This window comes from Peromyscus maniculatus, chromosome 2 (assembly GCF_049852395.1).
Source record: "Peromyscus maniculatus bairdii isolate BWxNUB_F1_BW_parent chromosome 2, HU_Pman_BW_mat_3.1, whole genome shotgun sequence".
Taxonomy (NCBI): Eukaryota; Metazoa; Chordata; class Mammalia; order Rodentia; family Cricetidae; genus Peromyscus; species Peromyscus maniculatus.
Genome location: NC_134853.1, coordinates 98,444,720 through 98,461,786, shown reverse-complemented (window position 1 = coordinate 98,461,786; position 17,067 = coordinate 98,444,720). Strand labels below are relative to the sequence as shown.

The 17,067-nt window shown below is 36.8% G+C and overlaps 1 protein-coding gene across 13 annotated transcripts in view; it reads left to right on the top strand.

The window, feature by feature from the left end:
• The window catches only part of Ptprd (protein tyrosine phosphatase receptor type D), a 2,233,434-nt gene that overhangs the window by 1,007,664 nt on the left and 1,208,703 nt on the right, over positions 1 to 17,067 (top strand). For all 13 annotated transcript variants that reach the window (XM_015999923.3, XM_076564405.1, XM_076564406.1 and 10 more), the window contains one exon: positions 6,231 to 6,279. The gene's annotated coding sequence lies outside the window, so the exon portion shown is untranslated. The remainder of the gene's footprint in view (positions 1 to 6,230; positions 6,280 to 17,067) is intronic.

Genomic DNA, 17,067 nt, shown 5'->3' with positions numbered 1-17,067 from the left:
TGATTATCATAGATGACTAATTATTAATCTATTTTTAATTATCCATTACAATTTTAAATGAGTTACATAAACATAATACCTCAAACAAGAATAGAAATATATATATATACAGTATAACAAAATTAACTTCAAGTTTGTATCAATAAACTAAAATTTATACCAATGTAAAATATTTTAAACAAGTTGTTCTTTAAAAGTAGGTTCATTAATCTACCCTTTTATCTTATCATCTCCATATCCTCCTATATATCTATATCATATCCCCTTTTCTTTTTTAGAAAGAGATCACATTTATAATCAACCTGTTTTAAATAAAAATATTTGTTTTTCTCTGTCCCACACCAGAGGGCTCTTCTGATTTGGGACACAAGAATCTCTTAACCATTTTTTTTAAAGCAATATGTCTGGGTTTAGAGGGGGAGTGAGCCAATTCCACCTCTAAAGCCAGCTTGGTATATTTGGGAATTTGGGCGTAGCATCTCTTACTACTTCCTGCTGGAGGGGGGCGCTGTATCTTATGGGGATACAAAGAAAATTTTAGGATTATGGAATAGTCCGTGAGGCTGTATTGTCTGAGCCAGCTGCCTTCAAACCATTTTGGATGTTGGATAATCTGGGCCATGGTGTCATCGGAGACCTTTCAGGGGGTCTTGGCTGGTCAAACCTGATGTATCTTAATCTGGAACAAATCCACAGCCTCTGGCTTTCTGTGGAAACAAAAGCAGAACCTCTTTTCCAAAGCAACATATCCTTAAATCCAAATTTTGAAGTCAAGGTATCTTTAAAATATACATTTTGGCATAACTCAACAGCTTTTGGAATCAAATGTTTTTCTTCAGTTACAAATATCAAAGACAACATAATCCAGATTCTCTGTGTGGTAGCCATCTTTACGAGGCTTATGTTTTATATTAACTTGAGCCTATTGCTTTAAACTGCACCATTCTAAGACTGAAAAGGCGCTGTGGCTGCTGGCTCCGCCCACTTCAGCTTCCCAACATGGCAGTGGTATGTTTTCTGCCAGCTCTGGGAGCCATCAATTCTCAGAAATAGTGGGTCTAAGCTTTTATCAAAGCAGTGTGTAGCCCAGAAACCTTTTTTATTTTTTAAAAAATACTAACAAAGACTAAATCTACCACACAGCTTAATGTGCCGCTTGCAGACGCCTCATTCCTACCATACTGCCAGTCAAACACACCAGGAACCCGCCAGTGTTCAAACCTGCGTTTTGCAGCGTCTAGCTGCCCATATGAGACAAGAAGCAGGAACCTGGTTTTGGCTCTGTTTAGAATTGGTTATTAAATATTCTCAGGTTTAAGGTGGAAACTCGAGCCGTTGGGCGCCATTTGTTGCTGGAGGGCTTCTCTCCAGGTTCCCCAAGCCCCGCAGTCCCACAATCCACATATAAAATAATCACTCAGACACTTATAAACTGTATGGCCATGGCAGGCTTCTTGCTAACTGTTTTTTTTATCTTAAATTAACCCATTTTTATAAATCTATACCTTGCCATGTGGCTGGTGGCTTACCAGAGTCTTTACATGTTGCTTGTCCTGGAGGTGGCTGCAGTGTCTCCCCCTCAGCCTTCTGCTTCCCAGAATTCTCCTCTCTCCTTGTCCCACCTACTTCCTGCCTGGCCACCTACTTCCTGCCTGGTCACTGGCCATCAGTGATTTATTTATATAGAATGATATCCACAGCAGTTCTTCTTAAAGAGATTAAAATGGAAGCTGTGTTTTATTGCATACTTCCTCATTAAAAGAATCGAGTGCTAGAGAGGTGTTTTAGCATGTTCTCCACCTCCAGAGGACCACAGTTTAGTTACTACCTTTAACTACAACTGCAGGGAATCTGATGGCCTCTTCTGACAATGGTAGGCACCCACATTCACACACACACACACACACACACACACACACACACACACACACACACACACACTTTTTTAAAATCTGAATGTTGTATCTCATTATGGACTAAGAGAGATTCTGATTGAAACTCATCTCTATCACTTATTGGCTGTGTGCCCTTGGATACATTTGTTAGCCTCTTTAGCCTTTCTATTCATATGATGTTAAAAATAGCAAGATTATGTGGAGATAAGATGAAACGAATAGAACATTATACATGCTTCTGGGGGAATTTCATGTGTTCTCTGAAAGTTTATATTATCTAGAATAGCTAACTAAAGTGCTGGGCTGTATTACTTGGTCACAGTGTAACACTAAAATATTCCTTCTTTAACCTGATAGATTTTGGTTATTAGATTTATAAAATTTCCAGTAATATATTTAAGTTGACAATCATTTTTTAGCATAGTGCTCTGTGCAGTGCTTGAACTTCCAAATGTAAGTAGCTCAAAGGAGAGTGGTGCATGATAAGGTCATATTGTTAGAATATTATGTGAAATGAAATTTCCTAAAGTGCATCAAGGATAAAACTCTGCAAATGGCACTATTAGTTTAATAACTGGTCCTTATTCACAAATACCTCTTTTAAACATAATTATTTATTCATGTTGTGTTAGATTGTCTCTTTCCTGTTTAAATACATCACAGCATTTCATATCTTTGCCAGAGTCTAACCCTACAAATCATTAAAAAATATAAATTAAGTTTGGAGAGAGCCACACTTTGACATTAGATGTCGTACATGCTTGAAATCATTCTTTTGGCTTGGATTTAACCTTGGAAGACAAATTTATCAGATGCTTTTGATATTATTTCTGAATCTCTAAATGTAAATCTGAGTAGTGATTTACAATGCACATCCCTGTGATATCTAATCAATATAATAATGTCAGTAATACAGACAAAGATGGCCTTTGGATTTTTATTAGTGTCTCAAACTCAAATACACATTCTAGATGTAGCTAGAGATCATAAATCTCATGTGAATTTTATATTTAAATTCAGTTATTCAGTTAAAAGCTTCCATTTAAAATTGAAAATATGTAACACAGTGCCTGAAAGAGGAATCTAGCATATGATACTGCTAAATGACATTAAAAAGGAATTATTATTTCTTAATTATAATGCCAAATATTAAAGCTTGACATTCAGTTTATACAAATAAAATAGTAATAACAATATTTTTATTTGTATAATCATTCAGCTTATTCAGGCATGATCATATTTGGTTTTAGCTAAATGTTTATTCTGCCACCTCAATGGGTTATTGTGTATACTGACTAGTTCTGTGGGTCAACTTGACACAAGCTAGACTTGACACAAGCTAGAGTCATCAGAGAGGAAAAAGCCTCATTTGTGGGAATACCTCCATAAGATCCTGCTGTAAGGCATTTTCTCAATTAGTCATCAGTGGGGGAGGTCCCAGCCCATTATGGTGGTACTATCCCTGGGCTGATGGTCCTGGGTTCTATAAGAAAGCAGGTTGAGCAAGCCAGGGGAAGCAAGCCAGTAAACAGCACCCCTCCATGACTTCTGCATCAGCTCCTGCCTCCAGGATCCTGACCTGTTTGAGTCCCTATCCTGACTTCCTTCAGTGGTGAACATCAGTGTAGAAGTGTAAGCTTAATAAATCCCTCCCTCCCCAAAGTTGCTTTATGGTCATGATGTTCCATCAGAGTAATAGAAACCCTGAAACCCAAATTGAAGACATTGTGTTCCCAAAATTTAACTTATTATATCTGCTAATAAAAATGAAGAGCAAGAAACAAGGCCACTGACAGTTGACTTTTGGAGGTTAAGTACTTTGAGTCCTATTAGGTGAATTTTTGTGCAGGAGAAGATTTTCCTTAACAAATGTCAATAGTAAGTATATGTCAACAATGCTTTTCTTGCTTCTTCCTCCTGCAGTGACAGTGGCAATGGGGTCATACTTGAAAGATGAGTCTGTAGTATTTAAAAGATTAATTTGCTTTGTGGCTTGTAAAGAGAAAGAATGGTGGAAGCATCTATGGGATGCTGGTGAACAGAGCTTACCAATTTGGCAATAAGGAGGCCAGTAGCAAAGGCCAGAGACTGAAGTTCAACACAGTACATCAAGAATCAAAAATTTTGAATACTTCCTATCTCTGCCACCAATTTATCCAGTGACCTCAGCTGAGATTTTTCTGAGCATTTGTTATTAAGGATTGCACTCCATGTATGCATTTCACATTACAAAATAAGAAAGCAAGACTGCCATCTAGGTAGGTTATTTAGTAGGAAAAAATGGTTCCTATGCCAGTATGAGGACCCGAGTTTGATCCTCAGAACTCACATAAAAATGGTCAATGTGCTGGCACACACTTATAATCCCAGCACCGGGAAAGGAGGGACAGGTGTACCCCTGAGGCTCACTAAGAAGCAAGTTCCAGTCAATTGTGAGACCTTGTCATAGAAAACCACCACCACCAACAACAAAACAGAGGGGTCTGGCCACTGAGGAACCCCAGGTTCACTTCTAATCTTCCCACACATATATACATTTGAGTGCATTCATTTGTACACACACACACACACACACACACACACACACACACACACACACCAAAACACACATACAGAAGAAATCAAGTTTTGATGTGTTGATTTTTATCTACATGGCAGTGGCATTTTATTATATTTCCCCATTATTCTTTTCAACGAAACCCTCATTTTCACATATGACAACCCTTGCTAATGTGCTAAATACTCATTTGTCATAGTCAATGGTTCCATTTATAGTACTGTGCTTTAGCACCTTAGTACATTAGTACCTGGGGAAAATATATTCTCCAAACTAATACTAACCATTAAGCAGCCAACATGGCAGTGCTTCTTTTACTGTTTCTATTTTTACCAACTTTTATTGTAGTTTAACTAGACACGTGCTATAGCACATTGTTGAATTTCTGAAGGGTTTGTAAACACTACACATTTCCTCATTGAGAAGAGATTGAATTTTCCCTTTTATTTTTATTCTCATCAAAAAGCATCAACCTGGAAGTAAACTTTAAAGATTAATAATGATTGTCAGTTAATATGCTACATTAAAATAATAAAGCATTTACAAAGGCTGTATCATCTATCAAATAATGCCATGAGTGATCATAGCCAAGAGATTTAAAGACAATAAAATTAGATAGGGTCATACATTTCTATGACTTCTGTGGGGCGTTTACCCACCACCCCCACAGCTTCCCAGAGTTTTCTTGAGTGCGATCAGCAGGAAATATTAGATAGAAGGATTTATAGCGGAGAATCTTGTGGAGATAAACAGATAGAAAATAAAGGATAGCCTCGAGAGGGCCTGGAACCTATTCCAACGGGGCCGGACTGTCTCTGGTCCAGGGTTTTTATAGAGATGCCAAGGGGTGGAGCAAAAGACCTCCTCCCCCAGCACAGCCAAGTGCAGACCATCTCAGACACCTGCACTCAGGCCCGTGGTCCTGATCATCCTCTATTCGGACCTGCTGAGTAAAGCCACGAGGAACCCCAGAACGGGCTCCCACAGACTTCAAATAGCTTCTACACTATGAAATATGACACAGACTTCAAAATATGATATGAAACGTTGGTAGTCATGTGGAGTTCTATATTCTCTGTGTAACTCTGGAGGTGGTGGTGCATGGCACTTATCCTAGCACGTGGGAGATAAGCAGGTAGATTTCTGTGAGTTCCAGGATACTCAAGGCTGTTACGCAGAGAAACCCCATCTCACTAAAAACAAAACAAAACAAAACAAACAAAAAGTGAAACTAAAACAAGACAAAAAACAGCAAATGTAGAATAGGATTGCAATTTTATAACTATACATTTATTTTCATGTGGAATTCTATATTCTCCAGCAGTTAAAACAGAAAGTGTAGAATAGGATTACATTATTGCAATCACATTGATGGTGTGCATGCCATATTTTCTATGAATCTCTATATAAACATATGTATTGGCATTGGTAAAGAATGAGTGCTGTTTACCCCCTAGAATTCCATCTGCAAGAGTGCATTATGTGTACAAATGTATCCATCTCTCCCAGGCCCATGAGAAGAAAGACTGTACAGGTGTTCTGCTTATCTATAATCTCTGCCTGAAACAGTTCAAATTAAAGGAATGATTGTTAAATATCAATAATTTCATGTGAGTAGAGTGATGCTAGTTCTGACAAAAGTATAGTTAAAACCATTAAGTTAAATGTACATTAATATTTCATAAAATTACACTTATTATTGGATCAGTAATATGATTTTTGTTTATTGAAAATCAAATGTCAATACTAACAGCAAGGTTTGTATTGTATTTCTCTAGGTCTCAGGGTGGTGAACTTGCATTTGAACTCCCAACCTGTGAGTTGATGGTAAGATTATAATTACTACACATATAGATTTAGAATGTCCTTTTTATTCCTAAATCTATCTTAACTCATTTTAAAATTATACACAGACGCCAGAGGCCAGAGTTAACGATGGAGGAAAGTGGGGAAAAGAAAGGGACTGCAAAGAAAAAACACTTAGACAATAACTTGTCTGGTGTGGATAAAGCAGTAGGAATCCTAGGATACAAGAATTCAATAACAACTTTGCTCATTTTTTCCTTTGTTGTTTCAATGTAAAGTGTATCTTTATAATAACAAAAGAGGTTGAGCAAAAAAAAATGTTAGTTTCAAAAATTGTGTGGCTTGCCTAAAGATTCTGAAATAAAGGCTTGTTGACTTTTCCTTAGTTTTGATTTGAGGCAACCCTGTCAATTCAGCTGCAGAATGGGAAAGTAGGCTACTTTTCAAACTTCGAGGCTACTTGAAGTCTAAAGTCATGTGGTTTTCTTGACCCCTCTGATTCCTAGAATCCTTTCCCCGTTTCTGTGGGATTTTTATAGGGGCTCACAGAGACTGAAGCAACAATCACAGGTCCTGTGTGGGTCTGAGCTAGGTCCTCTGCATATGTGTTATGGTTGTATAGCTTTGTGTTATTGTGGGAGTCCTAACTGTGGGAGTGGGCTATTGCTAACACTTTTGCCAGCACTTGGGACTCAGTTCTTCCTGCTGGACCACCTTGTCCAGACTTGCTATGAGAGTTTGTGCCTAGTCGTATTATAACTTGTTATGCCATGTTCAGTTAATGTCCCTGGCAGGCTCGCTCTCTCTCTCTCTCTCTCTCTCTCTCTCTCTCTCTCTCTCTCTCTCTCTCTCTCTCTCTCTGGAAAAAGGAAAAATGGAGGAGGTATGGACCTTGAGAAGAGGGAAGATGAGGGGACTGTCAGAAATGGCTGTAGGGGAAACTGTAGTAGGAATGTAATGTATATATGTAGCATAATAAAAGAATAATTTTTTTAAGATCTAAAAAACTGTTAATGGCAATCGGTGCCACCATGTAAAACTGAGCTAAGATGTCTCTAGAAACCTTTCCTTTGAAAACATGTGGTGGTTGAATCTTAAGTTTAAATATTAATATGAAAGATCCTCATGAATTAAAGACTTGATTTCATTTTTATTAATTGACTTAAAACAACAGCAAAATTAAGTTTGTAAAACTGATGTTTTCATAATGTCTGTTTGGTGATCTAGCCTCAGACATAAAGTATTGAGAGATACCTGGGGGTTGGAGGGTAGGGTTTGGTTAAGACAGACAGGTGAGAGGAGCTGGCCATCCAAATGGAATTGGATGGATTACTTCTTAGACACATCTTTTCAATAAAGGTACTAATAATCAGATTCTCAGCATATAAAACATCAAAGTATTTTGTCCCTCTTAAATTCTGTACTCTATGAAAATCTCACTTCTACACTGAGGCCAAAAGCTGATGATGTTCATTAAACTGACCATTGTCACCTTTGAGCTGTGTCCAAGGTAGCCAAGTATGTCTCAACATGGGATACTGCAGCTGAATGAAAAATTATTCAAAGTCCACTTTGTACATATTTAAAGATCTGAAAGATTTGTACCGTCCCACCATTTTGTTCTTGAAAGATTAAATGCTGCATGTTTATGTCTCCCTTAATAGGTAGCTTAAAGTTATATAAAAGTGTCTGCAGCAGTTATCCAATAAAGTTTTGTCCCCTTTTAATCAAAGCAAATAATAACAACAACAACAATAATAATAATAATAATAATAATAATAATAATAATAATAATGTTACTTGCTGTGGAATAATGCCCTTGTACACTGGTTTAGTAAAATGCTGGGAGGCCAGTAGCCAGGCAGGAAGTATAGGCTGGATAAGCAGACAAGGAGAATTCTGGGAAGAGGAAGGCTGAGTCAGGAGTCACCAGTCAGACACAGAGGAAGCAAGATGACAAGGCAGAACTGAGAAAATGTACCAAGACATGTGGCTAAACATAGATAAGAATTATGGATTAATTTAAGTGTAAGAGCTAGTCAGTAATAAGCCTGAGTTAAAGGCTGAGCAGTTAAAATAATATAAGCCTCTGTGTGTTTACTTGGGTCTGAGTGGCTGCAGGACTGGGCAGGACACAGGAAAACTTCCAGCTAGTTACTTTTGTTTCATTGTTTGCTAGTGTGTAGATTTTAAAACAAGAAATTGGGATAAATTACTGGATATTTTACCATAAATTTTGAGGAAAATAAGCAATATTTTCCATCAAAAAGTTAATTCTGGATGGGTTATACAAAGAGAGCCATTTGATACAGTTTCATATATGGCTCTCAATGAATTTAAGAATATGGTGAAGAAAAAGATTTAGATAACAGGAGAAAGTTCTTTGGACATGAGTGACAATTTTGTATATTAGGAATTTTGTAGTGAAGTCTATTTGATACCAATGAATAGAGGCAGTGAGTTATTTAAAGTAAAACTTATTTTATCACCTGTCAAGATTTATCAAACTGGGTTTTTCTATGAAGGCTTAATGTTTGAGCTTCAGAAAGTTGAAAGTAAAGTATGTGACATGGAAGTAAAATATGAAAATACATGCTTTCTAAGAAAAAATAAAAGACCGTATTTATTTATAAATTGCATTAGCTGATTACATTCAGTAACACTTGGTAAATGTGGTTCTTTAATGTACTAATAATTGATGATATAAAATATGCAAGTGTATGATTGTGCTATGAAAATTAAGTTGACTTTTAGCAAGGCAACTTTCTGTTCATCTATACCTTCATAATGAACACAAGCATGGTCAGCTTATAATCATCATGTAAAATACAGACTGTTAGCATCCAGTATCATAAACTTTTATATTTATGGGGAATTAAAGCCTTAATATACAGAAGCAATTTAATAATACTGTATGTCTGGGTGTGTTTCATTATTAAAGCATACCTTGAAAGTTTCTCAAATGACGTAGAATCCCCCTGCTTTTACGCATCTAACTTGCACTTTTAGTTACATTTTTAAAGAAACACTTCACATGGGATATTTAAAAGTGATTATTATAGAAACACAGATGCCCACCTTAGCCCCAAAGAGAATTTTACAATAATGGGAGGAATTGTGATAAGTTATTTAGATATTCTTGGGGTATTCTTCCAAAAAGTACAAGCACACCCATACACACCACACATACCATACACACAGACATATACACAAAAAGATTTTTAAAAGGATAGCTCTTTAAACTGCATTTATCATATATAATATATTTATGAAATTCATTAAATATATTTTTGATTAATAATTATTTAGTTTTATGTTTTGTTTTAATAACATTGTAGATTTTTAATTGAAAATCCATACATGCATATGATGTATTTTAATCAAATACACCCCACTCCCTCCCTTCCAATTCCTCACTTACCCTTACATTTGCCCTCCCAAAATCATGTTCTCTCTCTCTCTCTCTCTCTCTCTCTCTCTCTCTCTCTCTCTCTCTCTCTCTCTCTCTCTCAAACCCATTGACTACTCTCAGTGCTGCCTGTGTGTACAAGGGTGTGAAACTGTTTACCCTAACACAGGTGGCCTCTCTGTGGTCATATCCCTGAAGAAAATGGACTCTTCCTGCCCAGTAGCCATCAGGTACAAATAGCTTCTCCAATAGAGATGGCACTTCATTAGCCTTCCCTCTGTCAATCCTGGAATTTTGATTGGCTTGATCTGGTGCATGCAGACATAGCTGCTATGAGTGAGTGTGTGCAACCACCCTATCATTTCCATATAATAATGTTCTCTGCACATGTCTGCTACCTATCTCTCTTTCTGATTCACTTTCTGTGTCGATCCCTGAAGTTTTGGAGGAAATGATATCTCATATAGAGTTGGGTACTCCACAGCCACTAATTCTTTGCCCAGTGATTAGTGATTTGTTTCTATACTACTAACATCTACTGAAAAAATAAACTTATCTGATGAAAGATGAGAGATGTATTAATATGTGAGTATAACGATAAGAACAAATTGTAATATAAAAGTATAAGACAGATTAATATTAGGTCCATTTATCAGAATAATAATATTAGCTTCACTCATGGTACCTATGACCTAGCAAGTAATGAATTTGTGTCTAGTTTGCTGTATCAGACATGATTTCTGTCTTGTGAAGCAGGCTTTAAATCTATCCAGAAAGTAGTTGGTTGCTCCCATCACATCATAGCATTCATGGCACTATGCATTGGTGTAAATATCTTGCTAGTACAGTCACTAGTGTGGCTAACAGAGTTTATAGCTGGATAAGACTGTTGAATTCTTTTTTCCTTAATAGAATAAGTAAAACCTTCTGGTACAATGAAAGCTAGCTAGTAGAGATGAATCATTTAAGTGTGCAGAGTTTAGAATGGGCTTTGCAGAACTATGTTCATTAATTTAGCAGAATATTTCTACTTGCTAATTTTCATGGGTACAATAAATTTACATATCTTCTGACTTATATATTCATTTATACTAAAATGATTAAAATTTATATTTAATGCTAGACATGGTGGCACATGCCTTTAATTATAACTTTTGGGAAACAGAGGTAGCCAGATATCTATGAGTTCAAGGGCAGTGTGGTCTGCATAGTGAGTTCCAATCCAGCCAAGGATATACAGTGTAACCCTGCTTCAAAAACAAACAAAAATTTATAGAGAGCAAATATTTTATGCTCATTAGATATGCAGATTACGTCCCATGATAAACACAGTAGTTAATCATACACTTTCTTTGTGACTTATAAGAAGGATATTATCAAAATCTGTTATTTAATTATTAAAACTTTGAGCCAATTATACAAAAATTTGCCATAGGTTGAAATGACCTGTTATACATGTTATTTGAATTGCAGGTGATTTTCTTCTATAACAGTTTTATTTAAACATTCAGATAGAATCTATATTAACTAAAATTTTTGAGAGATATAATAAAATGTAGTGGTATCATATTATTGCTTTCCTAGAAATTGCATTGGTTTTATGTTGTTTTGTTTACTCTTTTCTCTTCACTCTTTGGGGACCCACCACCCAGCTCCCAAATAAACACATGGAGTCTTATTCTTTCTTATGAAATCCTGGCCTTAGCTTGGCTTATCTCTGGCAAGCTTTTCTTAAATTATTCTTTCTTTTGCCTCTGGGCTTTTACCTTTTACCTTTTATATACCTTTCTTTACTTCTTAATCCATGACTTCTGGTGTAACTGGATGGATGGTCTCTAGAGTTCTCTTCTCTTTCTCCTTTTGCTCCCTGATCTTCTCTTTCCAGATTTCTCCTATTTATTCTCTTTGCCTGCCAGTCCAAACTATCCTGACTCCTGCCTAGCTCTTTGCCATTCAGCTGTTTATTAGATCAGCCAGGTGTTTTAGACAGGCAAAGTAAGACAGCTCCACAGAGTTAAACAAATGCAACACAAAAGAATACAACATATCTTTGGCATCATTAAACAAATATTCCATAGTATTGTTAAACAAATGTAGCACATCTTCAACTAATATTCCACAACAGTTTTATTATAAAATATTTACATTTAAACAGTTTATTTTCCATGACTTTTCCTCAAGACAATTGCTGTCATAACTTCAAAATAATTCAAAGTACAAAACAATGGATGTACAACAAAAAACCAAATAATTTTTTTGTTTTAATGATAGTTATATTTCAAATCTTCATGACATCAAGATATTTAATAAATAGTGCAACAAAAACTCTTGGGAATTCCTGACGGTAACTCTAGCTAAGACTCCGAGTAACGGGGGACACAGTGCCTGAACTAGCCACCTTCTCAAACCAGGCAAGGCTTCCAGTGGAGGGAATGGGACCTCAACCCAGCCACATAACCTTTGACCTACAATTTACCCTACCTACAAGATGAGCTATGTAAAGGTGGCACAGCAATTATGGGAGTACCCAACCAATGACTGGTCCAGCTTGAGATCCATACCATAAGAGGAACCCCACCCCTGACATTGCCTAGAGGGCCAGGACCCAGAAGTTAGACAGCCCAGATACCTAGAATAGAACAAAACATGACTGGCAATTTTAAAAAAGTCAATGAAATGATTCATAATGATATTCTGCTCTACTCATAGATTGTTACCTAACCAAATTGTTATCTTAGAGGGTTCACCTAGTGACTAATGGAAACAGATACAGAGACCTACAGCCAAACATTAGGTGGACATTAGAGAATCCTGTGGAAGAAGTGGAGGAAGGATTGTGGCATCTGAGGAGCCAATAATACACCAAGGAAACACACAGAATCACTAACCTGCACCCATAGGGGCTCACAGAGACTGAGCTGACAAGCAGAGTCTTTGCATGGGACTGACCTAGGTCCTCTGCATATATGTTGCAGTTGTGTAGTTTGGTTATCTTGTGGGACTCCTAACAGTAGAAACAAGGACTGTCTCTGATTCTGTTACCAGCTATTCGGACCCTTCCCTCCTAAGGGTTTCTTTTGGAAGCCTTAATAGGGGAAGAGATACCTAGTCTTACTGCAACTTGATATGCCATGGCTGGTTGATATCCATGGGCAGCCTGCCATTTTCTGAAGAGAAAGAAGGAGGAGTGAATGGGTGGAGGGAAAGTTGTGGGGGAGGGACTTGGAGGGAAGGAGGGAGGGAGGGGAAACTGTGATTGGGCTGGGAAAAACTAATTAATTGAAAGTATTTAATAGTGAAATTTGTTGTTTTGTGAAGTGTTTAGTGTATGAAGGGAAAAACAGTGGACATGAGGGTAGGATAGATAACATTTACATCTTTATTAATTTCAGTCTAATCAGAGAAATATTTAAAATATTATGCTCATATATACAAAGTAGATCTCAGTTTTGATAAAAAGTTATGAAGAAATATACCCTAAAGTGTTGGGATTTTTAGCTTCAGGAAAGGTCCCTGAGGAGAAGATATTCAAACTGCGACTCTACACTAGAGGGCCGATAGAGTTCACTATATGAGTGAACAAAGAGGGATGTGCCAAGATGTCCAGTCTGGGAAAAGGGAAAACTTAAAGAAGCTGAGCAGTTGTGTGTAAAAAGATGTGCTGGGCATGCAGCAGGCCTTTGATGAGCTTCAAGCCAGACCACCCAACATATGGCCCCATGACAGGCTGACTATTTGAGCTGAAGGGACTTGAGAAGCAGCATGTAGAAGGGCCCTAAGACCTGTCCCCAAAACAAGTCCTAGAGAGCATTGGAGGGCTGACCTTCCTGTCACCAGAAGACAGGATGGATTGTGCCAGTATGAGACAAGGGAAGGGAATGACCAATTCTACAGTAGGCCAAACTTGAATGTTTCTCATGCTTCAGAGAAGCTGACATACAACCATTCACAATTAGCTATTTCTTTACATTGTTTCTTTTCAGGAGGGCTGGTGTTTATGTAAAGATCCTAACAATTTGTATAGTATTCCTATTCTTTTGGGGGTTTTGTTATAGGAAATCTAGTCAGAAATCCTGAAAGAAAATAGGAAAAGTGAATCGTGTAAACCATGCTAAATATGTCAGATTGAATTACAAATGCCACAAGGAACCATGGGTACTTTTATACACAAGTATGTAATTACCTTATTTTATTTATTAAGACACTACATGGAAAATGGTTTAGTGGGAAGCAAGAAGCAAGCAGGAAGGTCTCTAGAAGAATGCAGTTGTCAGCTGCCTGGTCTAGAGTGGAATTGCTGTACCAAATTGACAGTCTGCTTGGCCAAAGCACCAAAAAGGCAGTAATTGCCCAGATATGGGAAGTAAGAGAGGAAAGAGACAGCTTACATAGGTTCTAAGCCCAGCACTTGACAGTCTAGCCTACAGGACCATACCTAGCTTTACTGGGAAACACGAGCTGTCAAGATAATCCCTTTTATCTCTTTCTGGTCATCATGTGGTTTACAGTTCTTACTTTAGATGAACAGCAGATTGGGAACAGAGAAAAGGGTTTGAGAGTGGATATTCGCAGGGTCCTTAAGACTAATTGCAGACAACCTGGGAGAATTCTCTGTGGTGGCTCACTTCCTGCTTTGTAGTCTGTGCATATGGATGGAGATTTTAATTTAAGTTATAAAATACGTGACAATTATTAGAACATCAGTATTCTATGGAAAAGATCATCATTAAATATATATTTTAATAGCATGGATATCCATAATTCTTGGGATTTTAAAGCAAATCTGTAGTGAAACCTGGGCAGCTTCTGGAGGAGAGGTGGCCAAGGGTGATCCCTCTTACAGAAACAATTAAAAACATTCGTTTGAGCACACAAAGAATCTGAAACATTAATGTGAGTTATTCCCGCTGCCACTTACAGGGTCAAGGGGGAAATAAGTGAGGACAGAGGTCACTAAGCTGGAAAAAATGGGAAAAAAACCTCCATGCACTGGAAGCATCTTGACTTTCTCTGGCAAATACCATCTCTCAACTTGAGGGTCACTAGAAGAGAGGAAATGAAAGCATACTGCCTGCATTTATTTACCTTTCCACAGGGATTCTATACAGTAGCACTTTCTTTCTTGAGCAAACTGTCTGTCCTGTTTTCCCCTGTTCCTCTATGAAGGTGAGCTGCTAATGGATGCATGGCTGCCTTCACAGATGCACCTGCCTATCTCTCTATTTTAATTTATATAGGAGAACAAAATGAAAATGAGCCTGTTGTTTCCCTCCCTCTGCAGTATCATGTTTCACATGGTTTCTGATACAATTAACCCAAAAAATATGATCTTTAAATTTTCCCATGCAATTCAAGTCATCTTTTTCCTAAATGAAGGACATTTTATTGTCCCAGAATAAAATAAGTTGAATACGACCACTGGTGCACTTCTCTAGCAGATCTTAACTGTGGCTGAGCACACTACATGTGTCATCCAGTCATGGGAAGATGATGTGGAAAAGGTTGCTATTATTTAGCATATTATTCAAGAGACTCTTCTTTGTCTAGGATAAAAATAAAATATGTGCCAGTTACAGCAAAAAAATATATAATGAAAACAAAAAAGCACAGCTTTTATTACAACTTCTCTATATTATAAAATTGAACACTTAATCTAAAATTCAAATAAATAAGATAAAGTATGCCATTTGAAATCTATTGCTATGTTTTATGATCACATTCTCTGTGAGTTTATTTTGATATATATTGTTGAAAAATGCTAACATTTTGTCTTTGACATAGACAAATCTAGGATATGAATTCATTTAAATTCTTGCCTGTTATTCCAAACTGGTGGGTTAAGAGAAAACATAATACAACAGTGAATACCTTATTATATTATAATAAATTCAAGAGTATAAGTCTTTTTATTTATTTTGATATTCTAGAGATAAATGCCTTTCTTATTCAAAAGGGTAAGCATATTGTTCAAAAAAGGTAAATATATTTTAGACTCAGTTGAGAGGTCTCTGCTCTCTGCTGAAAGTAAGCTCATGCATATCTTAGCTGATAAGCACATTTCATAAGAGATTAGAATGGTGTCTTTTAAATGGCTTAGACATCAATTGAGTCCCAATTGATCTTGGCAGGTATGCTGGGTGTAGTCAGTTGTTGGCATTGTTTTAAAAGTTGCTGGAGTAGTACAAATGGTGGCGAAAACCCAGGAAGTTAAGGGAAGTATGTTATTACACCCAAAGGCTAGGCACTTTGAAGAGGTCCATTAATAACTTCTCTATTGATAATTCCATTCTGTTGAATATTTTTAGGAGGTACAGAAGTGGGATGTGTGTTTGACTGTTTGGGCATGTGGGGACAGAGAAAGTTGTAGCATGCAGCAAACCTTGAATGCTCTGAGTGTCTATCATCTGGATACGATGACAGTTCTCTTTCTAAAAGCATAGATTTCTGTCCCATATATGGTATCTGTGAGATGAATTGACTTAAGGTTGAATCCCTGAAAATATTAAATACAGTAAATGCTAACCATGAGGAATTTCTTATTGTGATGTTTGTGAAACCAAAAACTGGGGATGTCTATACTAATAAATACTACAAGGGGAGATGAAGTGATTGTTCATGTTTATACCAATAAGTATAACATGAAGGGCTGGGTTGATAAAAGTAGTTACTGTTCTTGCAGGGTAGACAAGATCCCTTCTCAGCACCCACTTGGTAGCTCACAACCATCAGTTACTTAAGTTCCAGAGATTCTGATGGCCTCTTGTGATTTCTGAAGGCATCAGGCATACACATGATGCACATACATATAGGCAAAACAATCATACATGTGAAGTAAAAATGAATAAAAATAACACATGGAAACAATCCCATGTGACATTGCCTGAATTGTCTATTCTAAAGGTTTAGTGTATTGTTGATTAGTTTCTGAATTCACAGGATATATACACCAACCAGGATACAGAACTTACTAAAATATGGTAGGGTGGCATAATTCTGGAGTGACTATGATTCAAATAGCACAGAAAGGTGATTTTTTTTGTTATACACAGTGATTTCTCTTTCATTTCTAAAACTTAATTTTTAAGATTGCAAATAATTATACATATACATATATATGTATATATATTGCTTACATGTTTAAATAAATTTCTTAATCTAATGTTTGCAGCATGATTCTTATTTTCAAATCATTCATACTGTTATTTTTGGACTTCCATAGCTCAAAGGAATATCATTAATTTGCAGAGGCAGATTCCCTCCTAATGTAGATTTCAAGCCCAATTCACACTGTGTAATGCACAGCTATCCGTCAGATGGTTTTAAAGGCTACAAGTGAGGTAGAAATATGACTAGGAAATCTTTATATCAAATCATTGAGTCAGGAAAAGGTTAAATCTGCA